This window comes from Lepus europaeus, chromosome 18 (assembly GCF_033115175.1).
Source record: "Lepus europaeus isolate LE1 chromosome 18, mLepTim1.pri, whole genome shotgun sequence".
Taxonomy (NCBI): Eukaryota; Metazoa; Chordata; class Mammalia; order Lagomorpha; family Leporidae; genus Lepus; species Lepus europaeus.
Window position 1 is genome coordinate 47603838 of NC_084844.1, and position 15728 is coordinate 47619565.

Genomic DNA, 15728 nt, shown 5'->3' on the forward strand with positions numbered 1-15728 from the left:
GATGTTTAAAACTTAATTTTTCTTCAAGACACATCATCCAAAGTGTCTGCTATTAAAGGTTTTTTGGTTGGATATAGTGGAGTTTGTGTAAATCCATGTGAATTATGATTGATAACAGACTACTCTCTTCTCCATTTCCAATAGACAAGTGTTTATTAAAATGGATCTGTCATCTTAGCAAGCAACTGGAAAGCAAGTGCATAGACCATAACCCATTGCCTCACATCAAGTTAAGCATACAACATAGTTTTCTGTCCAGAAAAATCATAGTCCAGGGATAAAGTGTTTATACTTCTCTCCAAAGGGAGTCAATATTTTCTGAAGGATTGCTGTAAATCTGACCTCATTTGAGTGCATAATTTCACAATACAGACTCTAAGTTTTCTCAAAACATGAATCTGAGCTCAAGGTTTACAGGAGTTAGTGTTACCCATTTGTACTCAATCACTGTTTATCAATATGTTTCCAATTTCTTCCTGGGAGATTTTGTTGATTTTTAAAGCATTCATTAAAAAAAGTAATAAAGAAGTGATTTACCAAGCTGATGAATTATTAAGTAACGTGTTATCAGCACTAATAAATATTTCAAAAGGTAAAAACGAAAGAAGGGATTTCTTAGAGGAAGGGATGTATGTTTATTGGCTGCGTAACTAATAGCACACACGGCACCTCTGTGCTTCATTTGACATCCTTATCTAGAGAAATCCTCTGCCTTTGTGAAAGGGAAAACCCAAACCCTCCAGACAACTGGCTCATGTTCCTTTTGAACACTGCCAGGGAAACACGTAGACTTTCTTTTTTTTAGGCAGAGTGGACAGTGAGAGAAAGAGAGAGAGAGAGAGAAGAGAGAGAAAGGTCTTCCTTTACCGTTGGTTCACCCTTCAATGGCCGCTGTGGCCGGTGCACCGCGCTGATCTGAAGGCAGGAGCCAGGTGCTTCTCCTGGTCTCCCATGGGGTACAGGGCCCAAGCACTTGGGCCATCCTCCACTGCCTTCCCGGGCCATAGCAGAGAGCTGGCCTGGAAGAGGGGCAACCGGGACAGAATCCGGTGCCCCAACTGGGACTAGAACCCGTTGTGCCGGCACCGCAAGGCAGAGGATTAGCCTATTGAACCACGGCGCCCGTAGGCTTTTTTGATAAAAGAAAACTTGCTGTTAGCAAGCTGCAGTGATGGTTCCATGGGTTACCCTTGGGCCCCGCTAAAGTGAGATACCTTCCATGTGTAGCATCTCCTAATTCTCAAAAGCCTTGGAAGTTAGATATTCCCTTCTTTTTCTTTGGTAATTCTCCCAAGGTCACATTTCCGGCAAGAGGCCCAACCAGGATTCACATCTAAGTTGTCTCTTTCATTAGCTCAGCCGCCTCCCAAATGCGGTGGACTCCACGTATTTACCTTCATAAAAGGGAGTAATAAAACCAGTCAACATAAGTCCACCCTGTCTCGGGAAAAGAGTTTCGTTGGATAATACTAATTAATAATAAAATACTCTCATTCCATACTTCTTATTAAAAGAATATCCAATATTGAATTATTCAGAACCCCAAATCGGCCTTTTGAATGTGAAGTGTCTCCGTATGGAATAAATTGGCTACAAATCCCCAAGACTTCTTTGTCATCAATATTTCAGCCCATAATTTAGCAAACACATACACAGACATTCCTAGTAGGGATAAAGTTCCAGGTCTTTCTTCGGGCGTCAGTTTTGAGACTTCGAGTCTCTGATGTGTGTGTGTATGACTAAGGAAAATAACAGCTGAATCACATCTAACAGCGAATGCTCCCGATTAATAATCTATAATAAAAAAAAAGATAATTAAGGCACTCCATCTGCCTTTTAACCTCAACAGCTTTTCCTCCCAAGCCAATCACCCTACTTCCTCACTGGTTTTTGGGAAATAATCCCGCAAGCCCGAGGCAGGAGGGGCCGCAGCCCGGCCGGGGCTCTGCTGCTCTCCACCCCACCCGGGGCCCGGGATGCACGGCTGCCGGCGGAAGCCTGCGCTCCACCGGGGAAGCGGGAAAGCTCCGCAGGAGGGCACAGGCGGGGCGGGAGCTGGGCAGAGCGAGTTCGTGAGGGGCCTCAACAGTCAGACGAGGGGCTGAGGAGAAAAGGGCCGCTTCTCAAGGTTACAGACGCGGGAGGCACAACGCCTCGCGCGCAAACTCGCTAGCCGCCTGCCGTTCCAGCTCAGCCGCACCGGCCGGGGCGGTCGGCCCGCAAGGCGGAAGGCAGCTCGGTGCAGGGCCGGCTCAGTCCGGCGCATGCGCCGCAGCCCCTCCTCCGCTCCCCTCCCTCTTCCTGGCGGGACTGGGGCGGCGGCGGCGGCGGCGGCGGCGCGGTGACGTCAGGGCGTTGGGGCAGCTCCTGTGACAGACGGAGCTGGAGCGGCGGGGCGGCGGCGGAGTCCGGCGGCCGAGATAGCGAGTGAGCGAGCGAACGAGCAGCGACCCGAGGGTCTAGGGAGCGAGAAAGAGAAGGAAAGGAGCGCTCGGGCGCGAGCGAGAGAAACCGCGAGCGCCGGGCTTGGGCTCGAGCCCCGGAACGGCTGAGGAGCCCGCCCGCTCCCCTCCCCCTCCCCTCCCGGGGACCGGGCCCAGCGCGCCATCCTCCCCCTCCCTCCTTCCCTCCCTCCCTCCTTCCTCCCTTCCCTCTCCCTTCCCCCCTCCCCCGCCGGTGGATGGGAGTGAAGGACGGAAGAGGCCCTGCGGAGGCGGCGGTGCAGCGCTCCGGTAAGGCAGCGAGGCTCCGCGCCCTCCCTTCTGTCTCCTCCAGCGCGCTCGGGCGGCCGCGGGCCGGGCCCGGCGGCCTGACGATGTGGCTGCGCCGGTCCCCTCCCTCCCATTCTCCCCTCCCCCTGCCGCCGCCTCCTCCTTCTTCTTCTCTCCTCGCTCTCAAAATGGCGGCCGCGACGGCCGTTGAGTGAGAGACCCGGGAGGAGGGGGGCCGGGCCGGGGAGGGCGCTGCCCTCGCTCGCGTCCTCCCTGGCGCCGGCCCTGGGGGCGCCGGGGCCGCCGCGACTCCACCCGCGGCCCTCCCGGAGAAGGGATCGCTCTTCCCCCCTCGGTGACTTAGCAAGAAAAGTATTCTTGGCTAGGAAGGGCGTGGGGAGCAGGTCGCTCCGCGATCCCGGGGACAGGGCTGGGCCGCCGAGGCAGCTCCGCAGTCCCCACCCCACCCGCCGCGGTCGGCTCGGGGGGCCGGGCTCGGCACCCGCAGGGCCTTGCGGGCGTTCCGTCCCCCACCTGTCCTTAGGTTAGAGCGAAGAGCCCTGGCCGCCGCCTCCCCGGCCCCCAAGTGCGGTGGTCCAGCCCCTGCACCCACCCACCCACCCACCCAGGCAGGCAGGGCTCTCCTGCCTGCCACTGGCTCCTCGGACGGGAGTTGCCTTTTGACGTTGCCACCTCGGGGCTGCGAGGCCCGGTGCCCTTCCCCTCCATCTCTGCCCGAGTCCCCCCACTCGTGTCGGAGGCGCAGTGCCTGCGTCCGTGGCCTCCCAGCCTCCCAGGTGAGAAAGTGCCTTTGAGGCGGTGGGCAGGTTTGGACTCTGCCTCTCCAGACCTACCAGCGCAGAGGAGGGTTTCCGTGTCTCCGAGAGCAGAGAGCAAGGTGCTTTATTTGTTATTCTGCCTTTCTTCCATGACTTAGCAAGAACTCCTCGGCAGGAGGGCAGGAAATCATTCTGCTGGGCTTGGGGTTGGGTTCCAATTCGTATCCGTCCTTTGGTTGAGAAATTGTGCTTTTGAGGAGAAGGACCGGATTTGTGGTCTCGTTCTCAATGGGCGATGTCATGCCAAGGTCCCCCTCCTCCTCTCCTTAAGAGGCGATGGGGAAAGATGAAGAGATGACTGTTATTCCGAGCTCTGCTTTAAGTACACAATCCTTTTTAAAGGCTAAACAAAACAATTGTGCCGATTTTGACAATTCTATTTTTGTTGAGGGTGGGTTTTGTGTGAATTTCTTTTTGAGGCTTGGGCGGAGGAGACCGGTGCCTCGGCCTTTCATACCGGTTATAATGTCATCTCTCCCCTTTTGCCACGGTAGTGTTTGCTTTTTTTTTTTTTTTTTTTTTTTCCCTGCTGCAGCAGAGCTTGATTGCTGCGGGGTTCAGTCTCTCAATCAGGGAAATTTCCTGCTTGGGTATGTCGGTAATATAATGTTGAGTATATATTAAAAGCTTTTACTTCAAAAATTCTCGTTTGATTTTAAGGCATTGGCTAGCTTTTAGTCTTTCAGTGGATGACTTTCAGGACACAATTTTACAAAATAATTGGCAGTGGCAAATTGCAGTTTTTAATTAAAGCAGAAGAGTATAAATATGATCATTGTTCGGATTGTTCAGGAGGGGAGGATCTCCTAAAACAGTTTTAAAACTTGTATGTATTTTTAAAATCGAAGAAAGGAACCCAGTTTTCCATATTAAATATTTCTGTATGTATTGATTTTGATGGAGCAAGTCCCCTCCCTCCACCTCCTTTTATTAAAAAATAGGGTAATATTTGTGGATGCTGTGAACAGCCGTTGAGCTGGGAAGATTGGGTGGAGTAAAGGAACAAGCTGTGAAATGCTAGATTGCCCTTTCATGGCATTTTCCTCTTGCGTGTGTTTTGTAAGGTTATTTGATAATAATTGTTCTAAAAAAAAAACATTTTTCTATTGTAAATCTTAAAATCTCATGTTTTCTACCCCCTACTCCCCCCCCCCCTTTTTTTTTTTTTGCAAGATGGACATTGAATGATTGGGATAAAAACCAATGTCCCTGCCCTTAAGCATACACTTATTGTCTATATATGTGTATATACAATTATATGTAAAGATGCATATACACATAAATACACTCTTGCTAACTTTTTATTCTAGTCAAATAAGTATAAATTCATAAATATCAGAAATCTTTGACAAGAAGCAGTAGTGGGTGTACTGCAAAAATCTAGTACTGCAGATGTTTTCTTTTACTTTAGTTTGCATGGAAACATTACATCTATTTGTGATTTTCCTAATAATGAACATCAAAGATGAGAAAAAAAGATAATTTGCATTGAAGGCTTTTTATGTAGGTCTTGTGTCGCCCCTTGAAAGGGACCTTTTTATGAGATACTACCATAAAAGAGAGTAGGTCACTTTAATGTCTCGTAGCAAGCATTCACATGAGTAGACATTTTCACTAAAATTTCAGATTCATGTGGCAAATGATGAGCCTTATGAAAATTTGTTCATGTATGATTATTTTTAATTTTTATTTTTTAAATGATATTAGAGTAGAAGGGTTAATATGGTGAGGAATGAGTAGGGTTGGGAATGATATAATTCACTATATTATGTATCAGACATATTCCACTCCTTGCTGTTGGTAGAGAGGAAAGCACACTGGTGATTTTTCAGGTTTTCAGATCATTTGGCTTTAGTTGAGAGCTTTAGTTCTAAATGTATGTATTTTTCTTTCTGATACATGTGGCAGGATCTTTTGCTTAATTTGGAGATTAGTTTCTAAAATTCTTTATATTCCTATATTTATAAAATTTCAGTTTAACTTTTAGAATTATTTGTTACCTATTTTTGTAAATAAATTATCTCTAGCATAAAAGAGACTTAGAGATGTTTCTGGAAAGGAAAAGTGAAAATAATTTTAGCTTTGCTAGCTGGAACACCTGTGTTCCATTGTCTATATTTTATGTTTTTTTTTTTTTTTTGACAGGCAGAGTGGATAGTGAGAGAGAGAGACAGAGAGAAAGGTCTTCCTTTTTGCCATTGGTTCACCCTTCAATGGCCGCTGCAGCCGGCGCATCGTGCTGATCCAAAGCCAGGAGCCAGGTGCTTCTTCTGGTCTCCCATGGGGTGCAGGGCCCAAAGACTTGGGCCATCCTCCACTGCCTTCCCGGGCCATAGCAGAGAGCTGGCCTGGAAGAGGGGCAACCGGGACAGAATCTGGCGCCTGGACCGAACTAGAACCCGGTGTGCCGGCGCCGCAAGGTGGAGGATTAGCCTGTTAAGCCACGGCGCCGGCCTATATTTTATGTTTTTAAGAGAATGTAAATGTTTCTCAGTTATTTCTTAATATATTTTTTACACACACACACACCGTCATGCATATACCTACACACGCATACATATGAATTTATGGCTTATATTTTAAGTATATGTAAGTATCTGGGAAAAATATGACCTTATTCATATTATTCATAATCTTAATAAATTAGCTAGGAAGCTGTGTAAGTTACCAACATTAAGTTGGAGAAGGCTTAAAAAACTAAAAGCAGAATGAATTTTCTGATTCTTCCCATTGAGTTTGAAAGTCAGACATTGTTTTGCTAGAGGGACTTGAGGCTCTGTTGGTTTTAAACCAACCTGGACAGGTCTATTTGTAGTTCTAAAGAGGGGTTTTTACTTGCCTCCGAAGCCTCTGTTAGGGACAGGTAAGCTGTTTTTATGTACTTTGGGAAGAAACAGTTGGAAGTGGAAATTCTTTGCTAATGTTCTTATGTCTTCTACAGTATTGTTCTTATACATTGGATCTATTTAAAATAAAATTAGTGGTACACAGTATGGATTCCAAACAGAAAGAGCAGATGTATTGTTCTAAGGATGCCTAGCTATAGATTGTATTCTAGGTGTAGAAAGCCCAGCATTTTGAGAAGTCTGCATTTCATGAAGAAAGATGCTGTGTTGTGTAAGCTGTAATAGTTAACTGCATTGAAGGTTTCTTGGATTGCTTCAGCTTTGTTGCTGGTTTGGCATGACACTTTGGCTAGTCATTTAAATGAAACCTTAGTTTAATGTTTCCTATATAATTTTTCTCCTTGGCATGGCAGTTACAGATTTTAATTGATATTTGTGAAATGTGCTATTCTCATTGAGTGCAGACATCATAAGTGCTTATTATTTTGATTTATTTTCTCTTTAAAAGTTGATGGTTTTTGATTGAAATTTACCTAGTTAGGACTAATCTGCATTTGTCAAAGGTACTTCTGCAAAGGTATTCCCTAAGGCATTGCCATTTATCAATGGCGATTAATTAAGGTGATGGGGGAAGCATTTCTTTAGAACTTTGTGGATAATTGAACTTGATATTCGTTTGCATTAGTTCTGTCACCTTTTTAAGGTATACTGGTATTATTGTTTCTATTCCTAAGGTCACATCTTAGGTTAGTGGCTATAATGAGATAAATAATAGTCAATAAACAACTTGGATATAGCCTCGCCTGATCAAAGATTCTTTTGTTTTTATAGCTATTGGACTCTTTTGTTTCTTTTTCTTTTCTTTTTTTTTTTTTTTTTTGACAGGCAGAGTGGATAGTGAGAGAGACAGAGAGAAAGGTCTTCCTTTTTGCCGCTGGTCCACCCTCCAATGGCCGCTACGGCCGGCGCATCTTGCTGATCCGAAGCCAGGAGCTTCTCCTGGTCTCCCATGCGGGTGCAGGGCCCAAGCACTTGGGCCATCCTCCACTGCCTTCCCGGGCCATAGCAGAGAGCTGGCCTGGAAGAGGGGCAACCGGGATAGAATCCAGCGCCCTAAACGGGACTAGAACCCGGTGTGCCGGCGCCGCAAGGCGGAGGATTAGCCTGTTAAGCCACGGTGCCGGCCTTGTTTCTTTCTTTTCTAAAATGATGACAGTGTTGCCTACATCATTTAAATTGGCATTTATTAACATTTGATCCTGTATTGTAGACTTCTGCATGCATAAGGCCTTAGACATTTGAGTAGGAACTCCTAGAAAGTACCTAATAACTGCTTATAGTATTAATAATAAGGAAATAAATACTTGTTACATTTCATTGAAATGTTAGGGTTATGTGAAAGGAAATGTGCTATCCTAAAGTACTTTGTAATAGTTAGCTCTAGTTATCTATTGAGAATTACAGTGATGGGGGAAGGATGTTTACATGTCTCCAGAGATTTTGTGTTGTCCCAGGAAGAGATCACACTCCCACAAGATTCTGAACTATAAGGAGAGAACTTACTCAACTGGACACATTTGTAATACATTTTGGTTATCTACTTTTGGGACTTTATGTTGACAAGAATTGCCAGTTAACTGAGACTGTTAAATTTTCTGAGAAGACTGTTTTTTTTTTTCTTTTAATTTATTTATTTGAAAGTCAGAGTTAAAAAGAGAGAGAGAAGGAGAGGCAGAGAGAGAGAGGTCTTCCATCCGCTGGTTCACTCCCCAATTGGCTACAACCACTGGAGCTGCGCTGATCCAAAGCCAGGAACCAGGAGCTTCCTCCAGTCTTCCCACACTGGTGTAGGAGCCCAAGGACTTGGGCCATCTTGTATTGCTTTCCCAGGCCATAGCAGAGAGCTGGATTGGAAGTGGAGCAGCCGGGACTCAAACGGACACCCATATGGGATGCCAGCACTGCAGGCCGTGACTTTACCCATTACACCACAGTGCTGGCTCCAAGACTGTCTTTTTTTTTTTTTTTTTGACAGGCAGAGTGGACAGTGAGAGAGAGAGAGACAGAGAGAAAGGTCTTCCTTTTGCCGTTGGTTCACCCTCCAATGGCTGCCGCAGCCAGCACTCTGCGGCCGGCGCACCGCGCTTATCCGATGGCAGGAGCCAGGTGCTTCTCCTGGTCTCCCATGGGGTGCAGGGCCCAAGCACTTGGGCCATCCTCCACTGCACTCCCGGGCCACAGCAGAGAGCTGGCCTGGAAAAGGGACAACCAGGACAGAATCCGGCGCCCCGACCGGGACTAGAACCCGGTGTGCCGGAGCCACAGGCGGAGGATTAGCCTACTGAGCTGCGGCGCCGGCCCAAGACTGTCTTTTAATAATGGTGAAATTAAGGGGGTCGACGCTGTGGGTCTCTAGGTTAATCCTCCGTCTGCAGCGCTGGCATCCCATATGGGTGCCGGGTTCTGGTCCTGGTTACTCCTCTTCTAGTCCACCTCTCTGCTGTGGCCCAGGAAGGCAGTGGAGATGGCCCAAGTACTTGGGCCCTGCACCCGCATGGGAGACCAGGAAGAAGCACCTGACTCCTGGCTTTGGATCGGCACAGCGCCGGCCGTAGCGGCCATTTGGAGGGTGAACCAACAGAAGGAAGACCTTTCTCTCTGTCTCCTCTCGCTGTCTATAACTCTACCTGTAGATATTAAAAAAAAAAAATAGTGAAATTAAGACTCTAGGAAAGTACTAAGAAATTTAATCTTTTTTTAAGGATTTATTTATTTATTTATTTATTTTGGACAGGCAGAGTGGATAGTGAGAGAGAGAGACAGAAGGGTCTTCCTTTTTGCCGTTGGTTCACCCCCCAATGGCTGCTGCGGCCGGCGCACCGTGCTGATCCAAAGCCAGGAGCCAGGTGCTTCTTCTGGTCTCCCGTGTGGGTGCAGGGCCCAGGGACTTGGGCCATCCTCTACTGCTTTCCCAGGACACAACAGGGAGCTGGATTGAAAGTGGAGCAGCCAGGACTGGAATTGCCACCCATATGGGATGCCGGCACTGCAGGCAGCGGCTTTACCTGCTATGCCAAAACGCTGGGCCCAATCCCATTTTTCACAAACTTTTTACAATACCCTTGCATATAGGCAAAAAATAAATAAAGAAATAAACTAGAAACTATTGTGTAAGTGTGGTAAGAACTTTTTGACAGAGGATTTTATAGACTATGAGGCCGGAAAGACAGCATATGAATCAAATTCATAGTATTTGCATTTTGCAAGTCACTGACAGCTTCAAGCAAAAGGAAATATGGGATGAGGACATGAATTGGACTAGGACTTTTTCAGGAAATATCTGTAAGTTGTTGAAATTAAAAAAAAAAAAAACAGTGAAGCCTGTTGACTAGTTGAAGGCTATTTATTGTGAATAAATAATGTGATTGGGAGAGTGGAGTTTAGACATTTAAGATTTGTAGCTTGAGTGATAGTGGAATTGAGAACCTGAGTGTCATTAGCTATAGCAGTTAACAAGAGGGGTTGTTGTATAAGGCAGCCACGTAAATATTCCTGAACCACAATTCTCAAGTGACTTTCTCACCAAAAACCTGTCACTAGGCTTCTTAGTGTCTTTTTCTTTAATAGAAATTTGTTTTTTTTTTTTTTTAATTTTTTTTATTTTTGACAGGCAGAGTGGACAGTGAGAGAGAGACAGAGAGAAAGGTCTTCCTTTTGCCGTTGGTTCACCCTCCAATGGCCGCCGCACCGCGCTGATCCGATGGCAGGAGCCAGGTGCTTCTCCTGGTCTCCCATGGGGTGCAGAGCCCAAGCACTTGGGCCATCCTCCACTGCACTCCCTGGCCACAGCAGAGAGCTGGCCTGGAAGAGGGGCAACCGGGACAGGATCGGTGCCCCGACCGGGACTAGAACCCGGTGTGCCGGCGCCGCAAGGCGGAGGATTAGCCTGTTGAGCCACGGCGCCGGCAATAGAAATTTGTTTTAAAAGAGATTTATTTGAAAGGCAGGGATAGAGCACTCTCTTCAATCAGCTGGTTTACTTCCCAGATGCCATCAACAGCAAGATCTGGGCCAGGCTAAAGCCAGTAGCCTGGAACTCCATCTGTGTCTTCTTCCATGTGGGTGGTATGAGCCAAAGTACTTGGGCCATCCTCTGCTGCTTTCTCAGATACATTCATTAGCAAGGAGCTGGTACAATGGCAAAACATGATATTTAATAAATGTTCATTTAATTCTGAGGGCACTCAGATTTTTATGTTGTCCTGACTCCCCTTTTCATTCTTTTTCTTACTGCCTGTTATATGATTGTCCTGTGATTCTGCCTAATGGAGAGACTGTTCTTATGCCATTTCACTCTATACCACCTCTTTTTTTTTTTTTTGTTAAGATTTTATTTGTTTGAAAGGCAGAGTTATATATAGAGAGAGGGAGGGAGAGACAGAGATCTTCCATCTTCTGGTTCACTCTCCAGAGGTCCACATTAGGCATGGCTGGACCAAACCTGAGCACTTCAGCCATGTTCTGCCCCTTTTCCTAGGCACATTAACAGGGAGGTGGATCGGAATTGGAGCAGCTGGGGCTTGAACCTGCACCCAAATGGAATGCCAGCATCAGAGCTGGCAGCAGCTTAACCTGCTGTGCCATCAAGGCTGGCCTCCTACCTGTTATCTTTTGAGTCTGCACAGCAGATGTCTTTTCCAGTCAGCCTCCTAATTTTTTTCCCACTTGGGAGACACTTTATTTTCTCCGAATTTGTAATGTTATAGTACTTATTTTTTCCCTTACAGCTCATATAAAATGTTTTATCCTGGTATGTTAAATTAATGCATTTAAAGAGCTTAGGGACAGTACCTACCACCTATAAAGTATTCAGTAAATGTTGGTTGTTTTTATGGTGGTAATGAAGATGATTAAGATGAAATGATGGGTAAAGCTGCCGTCAGCAGTGCTGGAATCCCATATGGGTGCTGGTTTGAGTCCCGTCTGCTCCACTTCCGATCCAGCTCTCTGCTATTGCCTGGGAAAGCAGTGGAAGATGGCCTAAGTCCTTGGGTCCCTGTACCCTTGTGGGAGACCCGGAAGAAACTCCTGGCTCCAGGTTTCCAGGCTTTGGATTGGCACAGCTACGGCGGTTGTGACCATCTGGGGAGTGAAGCAGTGGATGGAAGACCTCTCTCTCTGCTCTGCTCTGCCTCTCTGTAAGTCTGCCTTTAAAAACAAAAAGAAAGAAACTTCCTTATAATAATAATAAAAACAAAAAAGATGAAATGATAGTAGTAAGGCAGGGGCAAGCATTGTGGCACAGTAGGTTAAGCTACTGCTTGGATACCCTGTTGCATATTGAAGTGAGTGGGATCAAGTCCCATCTCTGCTTCCTATGCAGCTTCCTGCTAATGTGACTGTATTCCTGCTACCCAGGAGGGAGGCCTGGATAGAGTTCCTGGCTTCTGGCTTACTGATGTTTACCTTTATTTTCTGCCTTGCAAAAGTAATTGATTTTATGTCCTTCGACACTCAAAAGGCAGGGTTCCTCTTACTCGACTTATGTATGTAAAAGTGCTTTTTTTTTTTAAGATTTATTTATTATTTGAAAGGCAGAGTTATAGAGAGGCAGAGGCACAGAGGGATAGTTTTCCATTCAATGGTTCACTCCCCAGGTGGCCGCAAGGGCTGGAGCTGGGCCAATCCGAAGCCAGGAGCCAGGAGCTGCCTCCATGTCTCCCATGCAGGTGTAGGGGCCCAAAGACTTGGGCCGTCTTTTACTGCTTTCCCAGGCCATAAGCAGAAAGCTGGATCAGAAGTGGAACAGCTGGGACTCAAACTCTCATATGGGATGCTGGCACTGCAGGTGGTGGCTTTACCTACTGTGCCACAGCATCGGCCCCCTAAAAGTGCTTTTGTTTGTACCAGTTCAATGATTAATCCTTAATATTTAATAAATATTAATTAAGCCTCATCACAACTGTTGAGGTAGGTAATAATATTAGTCCCTTTTAATAAATCAGCAAATAGGCTTAAGTAGTTTCAAAATTTGTCCAAGTGTCCAAGATGATATTTGAACATAGCTTATTTGATTCCACAGTTTACATAGTAGGGCCCCAAAAGCATGGGACTTAATCCTTCAGTGAGTGTATTTTTGCTTTTAAAATTATTTATTTATTTATTTAAAAGGCAGATTTACAGAGAGGCAGAAGCAGAGAAAGAGAGCGGGAGAGGGAGATCTTCCATCTGTTGGTTCACTCCCCAAATAGCTGCAATGTCAAGAGCTGCGCTGATCAGGAGCCAGGAGCTTCTTCCGGGTCTCCCACGTGGGTGCAGAGGCCACACCACTGGCTCCTCAGTGTTTTTATATCACTTACATGTCTAATTGTTAAGCATCAGAGGGGGCCTGTCAAGGGACCTGTACTGTCAGAAAAGTGTATTTAATCTTTTAAATTTTATTTTGCACATTTACAGTTTAATTTTTTTTAAATTATGGAATATGCCAAATGTGTAGGAAAAAATCTGCCATAATATAACAAAATGTCTATATAACTACTTCCAGAATTGATAGATGTTAACGTTTTGTCATATTTGCTTCAGAGCTTTGTCTTACAAGAAGAAAATAAGGGCCGGCACCGGGGCTCACTCAGTTAACCCTCCTCCTGTGGTGCCGGCATCCCATATCGGCGCCGGACTCTAGTCCCAGTTCCTCCTCTTCCAGTCCAACTCTCTGCTGTGGCTCGGGAGAGCAGTGGAGGATGGCCCAAGTGTTTGGGCCCTGCACCCGCATGGGAGACCAGGAGGAAGCACCTGGCTCCTGGCTTTGGATCGGTGTGGCTCACCAGCCGTAGCTGCCATTTGGGGGGTGAACCAACAGAAGGAAGACCTTTCTCTCTGTCTCTCTCACTGTCTGTAATTCTGTCAAATTTAAAAAAATAAAAGAAGAAAATAAATCGTTATTACAGTTATAATTGATGCCTCTTTTGTTCCTCTTTCCAATCCTGTTCTTTTCCTCTGCTCAGTGGTAAATTTCTCCCTGAAGTTTGTATTTATTCTTTTGTTGTTTGTTCTTATACTTTATACATACATACACATGTATGTGTCCATAAACAATGGATAGTAATGGTAGGTTGTTGGAATTTATATCGATATTATAATATTGTATAATATTCTACAACTTGATTTTTTTACCTAACAATGTTTTTTAGATGTTATTTTTTTATTTATTTTATTGATACATGTAGATATATGTGCTATGTAATTTCTTGTATCTGATTAAATCTTTGCACTAAAGAAATGGGTGTTTAGATTATTTGCAACTTTTTTTTTTTTAAGATTTATTTATTTATTAGAAAGAGTTACACAGAGAGAGAAGGAGAGGCAGAGAGAGAGATAAAAGTCTTCCATCCACTGGTTCACTCCCAATTTGGCCCCAGTGGCTAGAGCTGCGCCAATCTGAAGCCAGGAGCCAGGAGCTTCTTCCAGGTCTCCTGTGCAGGTGCAGGGGCCCAAGGACTTGAGCCATCTTCTGCTTTCCCAGTCCATAGCAGAAAGCTGGATCGAAAGTGGAGAAGCCAGATCTTGAACCAGCTCCCATATGGGATGCTGTAACTATAGATGGCGGCTTTACCCACTACACCACAGCGCCGGCCCCTGTTTTCAACTTTTTACTATCATACTGCTACAGCAAAGGTATTTGCAGATGAGGTGATATGATTTGTTTTGCACTGTAGAATTCATTTTCAGATTAATTAAATATTCTTTAGTACTTTATGCTTTTGATTGAATAAGGATAACACATAATATTGTTTGCATCAATTTAGATAATAAATTCCTAAACTTTGTTCCATTTTCTTCAGTTTTCTTTTTCTTTTCTTTCCCTCTTCCTCTTCTTCCCTCCCTCCCCCCCCCCCCCCAAGATGATTTGTTTATTTGTTTGAAAAGCAGAGTAACATGCAGGGGAAGGGGAGACAGAGAAAGAGATTGTTCATCTCTAGTTTACTCCCCAAATGGCTGTAACAACCAAGGCTGGGCCAGACTGAAGCTGGGAGCCAGAAACTACATTAAGAAGTGGAGCAACCAGGACTTGAACCAGTTCTCTGCATCACAGCACTGGCCCCTATTTTCTTCAGTTTCTTTAGCCATTCAAATGACCTATATTTGACATCTTGCCAGGGGTTAAATACTGGCAGCCTGCAGGCAAAATTTAGTGTATAAATATATTTCTCTTGGCTTTGTATAGTTAAATTTTTTTTGAATCAACATTTTAAAATTAGCTCTTTTGCAGAAAGTCTGTTTTTGAATTATACTAAAATATCAGAAGCTCTAGCAACACTGGGGCTCACATTTTTCCATGGCAACAGTTGGTCCAAGATAAGTCACAGCTGCCTGTCTTTAAGTGGGCATAAGCTCTTCATTGAAACAGGTTCCTACCATTTCCTGTTGTTTATTATTGCCCTTATACTGTTGTTTATGGTAGAGAAATACTTCTCTATTGATTTTTCTATCAGAAGTGAAAAGTATATAGCTAGACAACTATAAAACTTATTTTTATTTGTTAGAGATCTGTGATGGAGAGAAATCTCCCATATGCTGGTTCACTCCCTAGATTCGCAGAATAGTGAGGACTGGGCCACGCTGAAGTTGGGAGCCAGAACTCAATCTGATTATTCCACTTAGGTAGCAGGAACTCAATTATTTGAGCTAGCTATCAACTGCTGCCCTGCAGAGTGTACATTAGCAGGTAGCTGGATTTGGGAGTGGGGCTGAGACTTAAACCCTGGTGTTCCAATATGGCATGGCACGGGATGTCAATGTCATAACTGCCATGCCAAGTGCCCATCCTGAAGTGAAGGGTATTTAATGTGATAATATATGAACAGAATAAATCATGTTTGGAAAGATTACAGCCCAGCTTGCTTTACTCATTTATGTTACCTGTGTTACAGTATAATTCTTGCATTTTTTGTGCAAGTAGCTGAGGCTGACCTGTAGCACAGCTGCAGATTACAAGGATAGAAAAGCTGTTGGTAAATCGTGATGTTCTGTGCAAGTGTAAGATACTTAACCTTTTTTTTTTTTTTTAAACTGTTCTATACACCTTTGTTTTAGAAAGATTGAGAGAAAACTGGTGTGATCCCATCCATTCTTTTTTTTTTTTGACAGGTAGTTATAGACAGACAGACAGAAAGGTCTTCCTTCCATTGGTTCACTCCCCTAATGACCACTACGGCCATCGCTGCGCCAATCCGAAGGCAGGAGCCAGGTGCTTCCTCCTGGTCTCCCATGGGGTGCAGGGCCCCAAGCACTTGGGCCATCCTCCACTGCCTTCTCGGGCCACAGCAGAGAGC

At 45.2% G+C, this 15728-nt stretch overlaps 1 protein-coding gene across 4 annotated transcripts in view; it reads left to right on the forward strand.

Moving 5' to 3' along the window:
• The first annotated feature begins 2353 nt into the window (after positions 1 to 2353).
• Positions 2354 to 15728, forward strand: part of PAFAH1B1 (platelet activating factor acetylhydrolase 1b regulatory subunit 1) — an 82100-nt gene continuing 68725 nt past the window's right edge. For all 4 annotated transcript variants that reach the window (XM_062215748.1, XM_062215750.1, XM_062215752.1 and 1 more), the window contains exon 1: positions 2354 to 2732. The gene's annotated coding sequence lies outside the window, so the exon portion shown is untranslated. The remainder of the gene's footprint in view (positions 2733 to 15728) is intronic.